Source organism: Grammomys surdaster, unplaced genomic scaffold (assembly GCF_004785775.1).
Source record: "Grammomys surdaster isolate TR1022 unplaced genomic scaffold, NIH_TR_1.0 334, whole genome shotgun sequence".
Classification (NCBI taxonomy): domain Eukaryota; kingdom Metazoa; phylum Chordata; class Mammalia; order Rodentia; family Muridae; genus Grammomys; species Grammomys surdaster.
This window is the reverse complement of record NW_021604753.1, coordinates 5,597,649-5,609,509: the sequence shown is the minus strand read 5'-3', so window position 1 is coordinate 5,609,509 and position 11,861 is coordinate 5,597,649. Positions and strand designations below refer to the sequence as shown.

The 11,861-nt window shown below is 49.4% G+C and overlaps 1 protein-coding gene across 1 annotated transcript in view; it reads left to right on the top strand.

Moving 5' to 3' along the window:
* Positions 1 to 289: 289 nt before the first annotated feature.
* Positions 290 to 11,861, top strand: part of Abat (4-aminobutyrate aminotransferase) — a 98,098-nt gene continuing 86,526 nt past the window's right edge. The window contains exon 1 of the mRNA XM_028778311.1: positions 290 to 399. The gene's annotated coding sequence lies outside the window, so the exon portion shown is untranslated. The remainder of the gene's footprint in view (positions 400 to 11,861) is intronic.

Here is an 11,861-nt window from a genome sequence, read left to right as displayed (position 1 = left end):
TAAAGTCTCTCCCGTTGTAAGGAGACGACTCCTAACCCCCATCAGACTTGCTGGGCGATCCTCCGGCTGCCTCTCCCCCAGCCTCTTGCTCCGGCCCTCGCGGCCCTCCTCCGAGACCCCCGGCACATCCTAGCCACGGAGGTCGGACTCTGCCCCCGCCCCGCCTTCCCCCTCCCCCCGGGGGCGGTGGCCCATGGCGGGTGCTCTCATTGGCTAAGGCGCAAGCAAGGGCCAGAGGCAGTGGTGCTGATTGGCCAGGGCGGCTCGGCGAAGCTTGGGAGCCTGGCGAGTCGCTGGGGGAAGCTGAGCAGACGCCAGGGGCAGCCGGGAGCGTCGGAAGGTGATCGCGCCAGTCGAACCCGCGGATCGCAGCCTGTAGATCGCGGCCCGGGCCTGGAGGTAAGTGCGACGCGTCTGGACGCGCTTGGCCGGCCCTTCTGAAGGAAGCCCTGCACCCAGGAAACCAGAGTCGGGCATCTTTCTCTAGAATCTGGGCCCTCCATCCAACCAGGACGAGGGCTCCTGCTCCGAAAGGAAAGGGTCTCCCACTTCCCAGGCCCCAGAAAGAAAAACAGCTTCGTGTAACCTTCAGAAATGGGCTGTCCGTCCTGGCCGCTGGCTGGAGGGGGAAACCCCTCCCTTGTTTAGTCCTTGGAATAGAATGCCCCCCCCCAGTCCCCAAAGTGGAGTCCTGCCTCCGCAAATATCTTGACCCTCTCCTATCATCTCCCTTTCCTAAAAAAAAAAAAAAAGAAGAAGAAGAAAAAAAAAATCTAAGTTAGGGTCTCTTGCTTCTCTCTCATTTCTGTCTCCTTAGAATGTTGAGGTCACAGCTTGTATTGAAGGGTCCTATCCCTCTCTGACTGTGAAACTCCTGGAGAGTAAGACCCTCGCTTCAACAAGGACATCCCAGGCCAAATCACCTGCATGCCCATTCCAGAAACTAGGTTCTGGATTCTGGGGACAGATGACTTCTCTTCTATCCCTATGAAGACCCTTTCCCACCCATAGGAGAGGCCATACCCCCCCCCCAAAAAAAAGAGGCTTTGAGGGGCCTCCCCTTCCCACGCCTAGAGCTGCTTTCAGGAGCCTCCAAACTCTAAGAACACAGATGGCCTTGGCACTGCAGGACCAGCAGGCACCCCCTTTCATCCCCACCTCCAACACAAATATAAAAGGCACAAATATTCAGTGTTACCCTACAGATGCAGGTCTCTCTCCTCCTGGACAAAGGGCTATCAACATAGAGACGAGCTGTTGGCCCACTTCCAAGGGTCCCCTGTTTTTCCTTGGATCTGCCCCCATCAACTCCTATGGCTATTGCCCGATGGAATTCCCTGGGCATTAGGCCAAGAGAAGGACGCTGCTGGGCTTGTCCACTGGTCTGGAGACACTGTTGCCTTAGCTGTGTGCCTCCTTCACACTAGCCTGAGGAGGCTTGGTGGGGGCAGGTCAGGAGACAGGAAAGCAATGAATCTTGGCCGGTTCTCTGGATTTGGGATCTGGGATGTGGGATGGGGAGAGATGTGTTTCCTGGAGGCCAGAGGACAGCTCTGGGAGAGACAAATGACCCCGTCTGTAATCCTATGATATAAAAGAACACCTATGTTAAGACTGACCATTTGTTTGGTACTTGAACAAACTGAGGCACAAAGAGAGAAAGGGACTGACTGGCTCAAGGTCACCCAGCCAGTCACTGACAAAACCAGCATAGGTCCTATAGGGTCACTGGGGCTCCCCAACATTAGCTCCAATCCTCAAGTGTACAGTGGGCACTTCTGGGCACCGTGTCCACTCATCACAGGACACAGTAACACTGAGAAAGTCAGCCCAGGAGGAGCAGAGCTTGTAGAATGTCTGCCGACACTCCACAGGCGCTGGTGGAACCCATTCCTGGGGGCTTAAGGTTTCTGTCTTGTACCTACTGCCATGCAAAGCTTGCCAAAATCCAAATCAATTCAGTATAATGGGTGTTTTCAGTTACAATATGCTAGCGCCAAGACTACTGTGAGGACCTCAGCTGCATGACTGTGTTTGCTCTGGGAACGGGTGCCTGAGGAAGGTGCACTCCTTCCCTTTCTGCCTCTGCTCATTCTCTCTGGCTCCCATTCTCTGCAGCAATTGCTTGTCCTGTTCAGAGCCTGCACCCTTTCCTGGCACATGGGTGATTTTCTGGGACCATTTAGTGATCACCAAGCAGTGGTGACCAGACCTGGGGTACCAACTCTCTTTACTCCTTCCTCTGTCCTCTCAGCTGGAGGGTAGCTGTCCTACATCAAGGGAGAGCCAAGAGCTGAGTTCAAGGTGAAAATGTAGAGAATAGGGTTTCCATCTGTTTCTTGGCGTATGATCTTGGGAAGATTTTCCTTCCTTCCTTCCTCCCTCCCTCCCTCCCTCCCTCCCTCCCTCCCTCCCTCCCTTCCTTCCTTCCTTTCTTTCTTTCCTTTATTTCTTTTATGGCAGTCGCACATAGGACAGGCTAGCCTCTACCTCACTGCGTAGTGGAAGATGACCTTGAACTTCTGATCCTTCTGCCTTCACCCCCTGAATGCTGGGATTGTGGGAGTTTACATCATCACAGGCAGCTTCCATGCAAGGCTGAGGCCAGGGCAAAGGGCTTGCACTCTACTCTCGGAGCTCTATCCTCTGACCTTTGGGAAAGTCCTCTCTCTGTTAGTTATCCTCAAAGTATATAGCACAGCTAATAAGTAGAAATTGTAGTCACAATTTCTACTACAAAGTCAAGCCAGGAAGTGGTGGCACGAACCTGTAATCTCAGGTAGATCTCTGTGAGTTGAGGCCAGCCTGGTCTATAGAACAAGTTCCAGGATAGCCAGAGCTACACAGAGAAAGCCAGTAATACTACTTCAGCTGATAGAAAAGAAAATATCTTCCTGTCTGGAAACCACCCCCTCCAAAAAGTCAGCTGCAATGGGTAGTGTATCAGCAGTGCCTCTGAGTGTGCCCAGGATCCTTAGTGGCAGACAGTCCACCAGGACAAGGGCAACAGACCAATCCCAGCCATGGGAGAAAAGCGAGCATTTCAGGCAAGCAGAGCAGTGTGTGCAACAGACCACAGACCTTAAACCCAGTTGGAACCTAGGGCCAGCCATCATTGGCTACTTCTGCCTGGAGCAACATGCACAATCATTGACTTCTCTGAGCCTCCGTTTCTTCTCTCTAGCCTGGAGGGTGGGCATCAGTAGGGGTGGGCATATCAGGTAAGGGGTAGCTTGCATTGAGGTTTCTTATTCTTAAACCCACTGGCACTGTGAGTTGGGTGATTCTCAGCTGTGAGTTTTATCATCTTCATTGCGTTTTACACACTTGATGCCAGTAATACTACTTCAGCTGATAGAAAAGAAAATATCTCCTGTTAGGATAGAGAGATGGATCTGTGGGTATAATGTCTGGTGTGTGAGCATGAGTTCGGATCCCCAGCACCCACCTGAAAACCAGGCTACACAGCTGGGGAATGGAGACAGGTAGAGCCCTAGCGAGCCAGTCTTGCCAAAAGAAGGAGCTCCAGGTTCAGTGAGAGACCCTGTCACGAAGAATAAGGTGAATAGCAGTGAGACCTCTGGCCTCCACCTCACACACACACACACACACACACACACACACACACACACCACCACCACATACCACACAGACACACACACCACACACTTACACCACACATATACCACACACATACCACATACACACACACACCATACACCATACATACACACAGCACAGACACACCACACACACACCACATACACACCACACATACACACACACCACATATACAACACACACATACACCACATACTACACACATACCACAAGGATATACATACACATACCACACACACACCACACATATATCACACACATACATACACACCACACACACACACAATCTCCATATGACTCAGAGGTCTGGTAGAGAATAAGCTCTTCCTCCTCTCCTTCCTCATTGGGAACAGCTGGCCTAGTGTGGCTTCAGACATGGCTGGTGTGTGAGCTAAGCCCCCACTCTGCTGCAGCAGCTCCTCACTGCAGTTCCTCCCTGATGGGTGGGTGGGGAGAGCTCTGCAGGTAAGCCTTCCAACACCGATGTCCCTTTAGTCTCTGTCCTCCTGAGAACTCCATTCACCATTAGGATTCCCATTTTACAGACCATGGAGGTGAGAAGTCTGGTCTGAGTACATCTCACCTTTCCTCACAGAAGCCAAAGAGATGCTCAAGGAGAAGGCACTTGAGATTGATTACTTCTCTACATGGGAAGGGGTTTGTACACACCACAATGTGCATGCCGAGGTCAGAGTAAAACTCTTTAAGGCTTGGTTCTTTCCTAATTGGTGGGTCCCCAGGGTGGAACTCAGGCCTTGCTCTGGGAAGCAAGTGCCTTCCCTGCTTGCTGAGCCCCAAGTGAAATTTTAGAGACCATCTTGTTCGAGAGGCCTTCTCAGAAGGATGTGAGGCTCTCATACAATTTAAGCTCCATGGAGACCCAGCATCAGGGAATCTGCTCCAGCAGTTCTCCACATGTATGCAGATGACTGAGGAGTACCCACTTGTCATCCCAGTGTGGGAAGGGGCAGCATCCTGGTATGCTCCACTGGAGAAAGGAAGTGGCTTTTTAGAATAAGATTTAGGCCCTGAGCCTGGAAAGGTCTCAGAGACATATAATTTAGTGAAATACAGACACTGGAACAGTATGGAGAGGATTGTCTTATTTCAAAAACATAATTCAAATACACAAGAAAATGGGCAGTTAGGGACCAGTGAGATGACTGAGTGGGTGGAGAGACTCCTCACCAATGGCCTGAGTTCCATCCCCAGGGCCTACAGGGTGAAAGAAACAACTCCTAAAACCTGGTCCTCCGTCTTCCACGAAAATACCATGACGTGTACACACAGATAGATGTATTTAAAATTTTTAAGAAGATGAATCACCTTTTTAGCACTTCAGACGGCTCCTCAGTCTTATAGAAAGAAAAAATGATAGTTAAAAGGACGTCCTGAGAGGGAGGACAGCCCCGTTCGTTCACATTTGTTCAGGAAGCAAGAGGAGCAGCCCAGCCAGGGGCTCCTGCTCGAGCAAAGCAAAGCCCATCCTTTGTGTGTCCTACTTGATACATACCTGAATTTGCCAATGGCAGAGGCTCAGATCTTCTGAGCTTCCAGAGGCTTCTGGGACTGAGAGACAGGAATGAGAGCTATCGTCTGTACTGGCTGAGGGTGTGGAGATGTATCTTGGAGTTACAGAAACCTGTGACCTGTCACGTGGGTATCAGCCACTTTGATCTCTCAGATCCTCGTTACCCATAAGTCTTTGTGTGAGGTGTTAGTAAGAACTGCTAATAAACAGCATTGGGGGGACAATAGCAGTGACCTGACTTGGTTAGGGTGATTGGTTAGGGTGAGGATTCACTGGGACCTTGAGTTCCAACCCCTAATAAACAGTTCGTGCTTAATTTATGTAGCCACTGTCTCTCTCATCTCTTTCTCCTTCTGCTTGCCTGTCCCCTGGTAAGAGACAGACCACAAAACCCTCATAAGTGACAGCTGGGCAGCCCGGGGCCTGCAAGAGCGCTCAGCAGATCGATAGCCCCACGTACTGCCATGCCTGACAGGGTTCTCGGCTGACAGTCAGGGCCTCCCCTCTCTCAGGGGAGTTGTGCTCCAGTTCCTCCTCCCATGCCTGACTGTCCTCTCCTTAACACTACAAGCTAAACTCTTAAAGGCTGGCCTCCAATTACACATTCCCTCAGTAATTCCATTTCCAAGGGCAGATTGTCCTTCAAAGGCTGCTTCAAGATCTGTCTTATTTTCTTTTTCCCCTTTTCTCCTTTCCTTCCATCTTCCTTCCCTTTGTCTCTCTCCCCATACCCTCCCATCCCTCCCCTTCCCTCCCCCTCCTCATTTTTAACCCCACCCCTTACTATTTTGAGACAAGGCCTTACTATCAGCCCAAGCTAGCCTGGCCCTCTATGTAGCCCAGGCCAGTCTTGCATTCGGTGTGTAGCTCAGGCTGATCTCAAACTCATGACAGTCCTCCAGCCTCAGAATCCATGTGATCAGTTATAGACTCTGGCACCTTTATGGAAATTTTCCTTTAACCCTTCTCTACCGAGCCACAAACCCATTTCTCCCTCCACAGGCGTCCCAGTCTCCCTTGGTCCCTTCACTGTTGCCTTGTTTTCTCTCCTTCATTAATTCACTTCATTAATTCCCTAGCAAGCAGGGCTTGTGACAATCTTGTTTGTGTCCACCTCTCAAATGCACTGCCCAGTTTCTAGCAGCAAGAGACATTGCTGAACGAATCTCTGCATTTAGAAAAATTATTTGTGGGGCTGGAGAAATGGCTCATCAGTTAAGAGCACTGTCTGCTCTTCCAGAGAACCTGGGCTCAATTTCCAGTATCCACAGGGCAGGTGACAGGTCTCTGTAACTCCAGCTTCAGGGGATCTGACACCCTCACACTGACATACATGCAGGCAAAGCACCAATGCACATAAAATAAAAAGAAGTCATTTAATGAAAAGGAAAACTATTTGTATTTTATGTGTACGACTGTTTTTGCCTGCATGAGTGTGTGTGTGTGTGTGTGTGTGTGTGTGTGTGTGTGTGTGTGTGTGTTTTCCCTGAGCAGGTCAAAAGAAGGCACCAGATACTCTGGATGGACAGTTGTGATTAGACTTGTAGGCACTGAGAACCAAACCCAGATCCTCTGCCAGAACAGCAGTTACTGTTAACTACTGAGCCATCCTCTGGGGCTAGAATCTAGTCAGACTCTGTGGATTGTCATTGTGAGAAAACAGACAACGCACTAAACCAAGTATTTAACCTACTTTAAGGGAAAACATTCCATGACATTAAGCATGTTCACAATGCTGCTGTGACATAACCTAGCTCTACGCTGTCTTCATTACCCTGTAAGGAAGATCACGTGGTCACTCCACACGCCATGGCTCCTGGTATCCGCGTGTTTGCCTGTCCTGAGTACTTCCTAGTGATGGACCCGTACTCTGTGTGACCTGTAGTGTTTAGCTTCTCCATGTCTGTGCATACTCCAGTACTTCTTCCAGTTTTAGGAATGAACAATATCATGTTCTATAGGTTGATCGTGACTAGCTCCTGCATTTATCAGCCAGCCAATAGGCATGAGAAGGTGATTGAAATCTTGCCTACTGTGAACATACATGTGCAGGTCATGGCTTAAAGACCTGCTTTTGAGCCATGGATGCAGTTCATTTGGTACAGTGCTTGCCTAGCATGCACGAAGCTCAGGCATTAAAGTTGTCATCAGCTCCAGCTGAGCTTGAAGCCCACCTGGGGTATGTGGAGACTCTGTCTTTAAATGGAGGGTAGGTATTTGCTGAGGAGATGGCTTAGTGGGGAAAGTGCTTTGCTTGCACACATGAGGACTGGAATCTGGATCTCCAGAGCCTTTATGAAAGTCAGGTAGACTCGCTGACCACTTGTAATCTTTAGACAAACACAGAGATGGGTGGAACAAACTGTCTGGCAAAAAGACACCCATCCACTTCAGGTCCATAATACCCATCGCCGCCACCACCATCACACCACACTAGACATACACACTAGACATGCAGGAAAAAGAGAAAGAAAAACCTGCCTTCAGCATATACCCGGGAGCCAAACTGACAGTCTGGAACTGACTCTGTGTTGGACCTGAGGAACTTGGGGGCAACACTATTTACATTGCCAACTGCAGTGTGTGGTGGCTCCAGTGTCCACACGTCCTCCGTAAATCTCTGTCTTCTGCTTTGTTAGCCAAGCCTGTCTGGGCAGTGTGATGTTGCTACATTGTTGTTTTGACCTATATTTTGTAACTGCTCTTGCTGTGATGTTGAGTATCCGCTGCTCATGTGCCTGCTGCTCCTTAATGTCTCTTCAAGTCCTTTTTCTACCTAAAAAACCTTACAGACTCACCGTGGTGGGGCACCTGATTAGTCGCAGTACTCGGGAGTCAGAGGCGGGTAGATCTGAACCCAAGCCCAGTCTAGACTAATACCGAGCTATAAGCCAGTCTGGGCTAATCTCATTAAACTAAAGTTTCAACAAAATAAAAAAATTATTACTTTATCATGAGGTCACATATGCATTGTGTGGTTGTGGAGGTCAGAGGACAACTTCCTCCATGTGGGTTCTGGGGATCAAACTCTGTTCATCAGCCTTGGTGACAAAAGCCTTTACCCACCGAGTCATCTTGATGTCCCTCATGTCCCCTTTGCCTACTTTTCAACTGGGTTTGTTTTTCTAAATAGAAGTTGTGATTACTTTATTTATATTTATGTTGGTTGGCTGGCTGATTGGTGTGTGTGCGCATGTATGTACAGGCCACATGCTTATATGAGGTCAGAGGACAACTCTTAGGAGTTGGTTCTCTCCTCCATGTGTGTTCTGGGCTTTGAACTCAGGGTACCAGGCTTGGCATCAAGCCCCTTCACCCACTGAGCCATTTTTCTGGCCAATGAAATGATCTGTGTCACTATTTCCTGGTCCATTTAAACAGTTGCTCAGTTCCTGTATAGGTCAGGAACTGTCTGTGATCTTGGAATACAGGCGACTCCAGGACAGTTTCTGCCCACGAGGAAATCACTGTGTAAAGCAGGTTTGCAGCCTCAACATTGCTGCCTTCATAGGAGGGGCGGGGGGAGGGGCATCTCCTTTAATGCTTCTGTCTGAGACGTCGGTACCATACCTCCACACAAGGGGTGACAACCGAATATTCTCTGGGGAGCAAAACTGCTCCTGGCTGCGGTGAATCACCCATTTAGAGGTGCTGTGTGACTGCTCCTTGGAGACGTGTTGTTGGAATACCCAACAACAGACCAAGGAAATCATTCAGCCCAGGTCAGTCTTGGTGAACTAATACTTTTCCCAGAGTTCTCTACACGGGGTGACTAGCTTGGAAGCAGCTGTATCACTGAGAAGTTCCACCCCAGCATGGGTGATACTCACAGAAGCTTGTAAGTTTCCTTGGCTTCCTGGAGTCCTATAAGTCTCCCTGTCCTTGCTCCAGGAAGGGAAACAACTACACAGGAGGCCGAACATAGATAGCCATAATTTCTGTCTTGAGGCATATTGTTGGATGTTGGACAGGTGGGTGGGTGGATATATGGATGGACATATGCATGCACAGATCAGTGGATGATGAGTGGATGGATGGATGGATGGATGGATGGATGGATTCAACTGCTTTTTTGCTGGACAGATTGATGAATGGGTGAAGGAATGGATGGATGGATGGATGGATGGATGGATGGATGGATGGATGGATCACTTTGTAATATTTGGACATGTTCCTGAGGCTGTGCTGAGGCTCCACTTTTCCTACTGGAGCATGATAGTCCTCACACTTTTAACATGGACACGCCCTGGAGAGCTTTGTAAAACAGACAAGCTTACCCATCAGAATTTGAGCTTTAACAGAATTGCCAGCTGATAGATCACTCTCAACCCAGCTTCCTTGCCCTCTGGGAATCCTGAGGGCAATCCCTACCTTACCAATCTGACAATTCCTGGAAGTGCCTTCTGCCAGTCTCTTTATTAGATGCTGACGTCATAGAAGAGCAGCATGCTGACAGTGTCCTTTGGCTGCACTAAGTCCTTCAAATCTGGGCCCACTGTGCTTTGGAACCTCTTTATTTGGACTGAGGAGATGGCTCAGTGGATTGTTGTATGGGATGAGGACCTGAGTTCAAATCCCTGTAACCCATATAAAGTCAGATGCATGACATGTAAAAGTCAGAAGCATCCCAGTGCTTCTTTGAGGGGATAGAAGATGAAATCAGGATAATCCAAGAAGCCCACCAGCCAGCTAATCTGGTGAGCATGTAAAACAACACCAATAACAACAACACAATAACAACAAAGAAACTCTGACTGTAAAGAATTTGGAAGCCAGGGTACTGACACCTGAGGTTGTTCTCTGACCCCTACTGATGTTCACGTGACATGCCCTGGGTAGGCCCAGCACTTTCTTCAATACGGAAAGAAAAACAGTGAGAGAAGAGAGAGAGAAACACACACAGAGAGAGAGAGAGAGAGAGAGAGAGAGAGAGAGAGAGAGAGAGAGAGAGAGAAAGAGAGAGAGAGAGAGGTGAGGGAGAGAGAGGGAAGAGGGAGAGAGAGGAGGGAGAGGAGGGAGAGGAAAGTCTTTAAGAACTGAGAGACCACATAGTAGGTAAAGTGTTTGCCACAAAGCCGTGAGGACCTGAGTTTGATCCCCAGCATAAAGAGTGAGGCGTGGTGGTGCACTGGCCACCCCTGCCCTGGGGAGGTGGAGCCAGAAGGATCCCTAATGCTCGCGGATCACCAGCACAGCCTGATTAGCAAGCTCAAGTTCCCATAAGAGAATGTATCTCAAAAGCAAGGCAGAGCATTCCTAAGTAATGCCACTCAAAGTTGACCTTTGCCCCGCCCCCACATATGTTACACATGCATTCTCACATGTGTGTTTGCATGCAACAGAAAAATAAGTTGTGGGGAAAAGGTGAAAGATCATGGCTCTTGAGAAATGTAGAAAACAATACTTAACAAGCAGATGTTACAAGTTTAAAGGAAAAGCCAAATACCACACAGCCGTGCACACAGAGAGAAACGACGGTGTGAATCACAGGTGGAGGCAGCAATTGTTCTGATGGGGCAGAACTGGCTTATCTATCAGTTTCCTGCAACTTACAAGGAATTTGCGGGGGAAATAGCCAAGCTGGCTAGAATACAAGGAACAAGGCTAGATTCAGATAACCCAAAGGCTGGGGTTTATGTAGGCAGGGTGTAGGTTCTCAATGAACAACGTCTCCCTGTAAAACCAAGGTAGGACAGAGGCAGGAGAGTTCAGGAAGGAGCAGTCACCAGCCAGGAGATCCTTTCCGAATCTGGGCTGGACCCAGAGATCCACTGGGGACCACGGTGGGGTTCTGTGCAAGGTGGTGAGGCGATTTCATTAGAATTTGAAGGAACTGCACAGCGTGGGGCAACCCATCTTCTTCCACCATTGAGCCCAGGTTCCACACGGGAACCAATCCTGGCCTTGTACCAAGAGCTTTTAAGACCTTAAAGCGCCTTGGGGGCAAGGTTGGCAGAATACCAGCCAAAAGAGCAAGGCCCCACCACTCAGGCAGCCCTGTTCCCAAGCCGGAACAAAGGCTCCCTCCCCGCTCCTTGTCCACAGCTGTAAATAGCTCTCCGCCAGCTCTGCAGTCTGAGCTCCTTTGTGGGGACAGGCTGGAAATGAACATACTGAGAAGTGTTTGTGCAAATTGCTGCCTGAATGCACAGTGTACACCTGGCGGCCTGCCCTGGCCCCGTGTGCACCACCCTCCCGGGGGCTGCAAACCAGGCTCAAAGAACAGACACACACAAGAGTGTGGACATTGTGACCTAGGGACAAGCTTGAGGAAGGCTTCCAAGCTGAGCTAGTAGTCAGGTTAAGAAGAGAAGCAAACCCTCAAAGGACCCAGACCAAGTTCTGTTATTACAGCAATAACTCAAGAACAACAAAGGGGCAGACATCCTAAGAGCTCGCCTGAACCTATGCACAAGGCAGGACTGAACAGACTTCAAACATGGGACACAGGCTCCGAAAGTAGATCTCACAGAGGGCTGTTCATCCAAGCAGCATCCGCTGTCTCTACTAGCCACATGGAGGCCTCTGGGCAGTCTTGCAGCTCCCTGGCTTCAGGGAACTCATCTGTCAGTTCAAGCAAGAATGTTTCTAGTCACTGAGAAATGGGGTGAGAGGGCCCAGCAACTACAAGTAGAAAAGTAAAGTCAAAGTATTAAAAAAGAAAGGAAGGAAGGAAGGAAGGAAGGAAGGAAGGAAGGAAGGAAGGAAG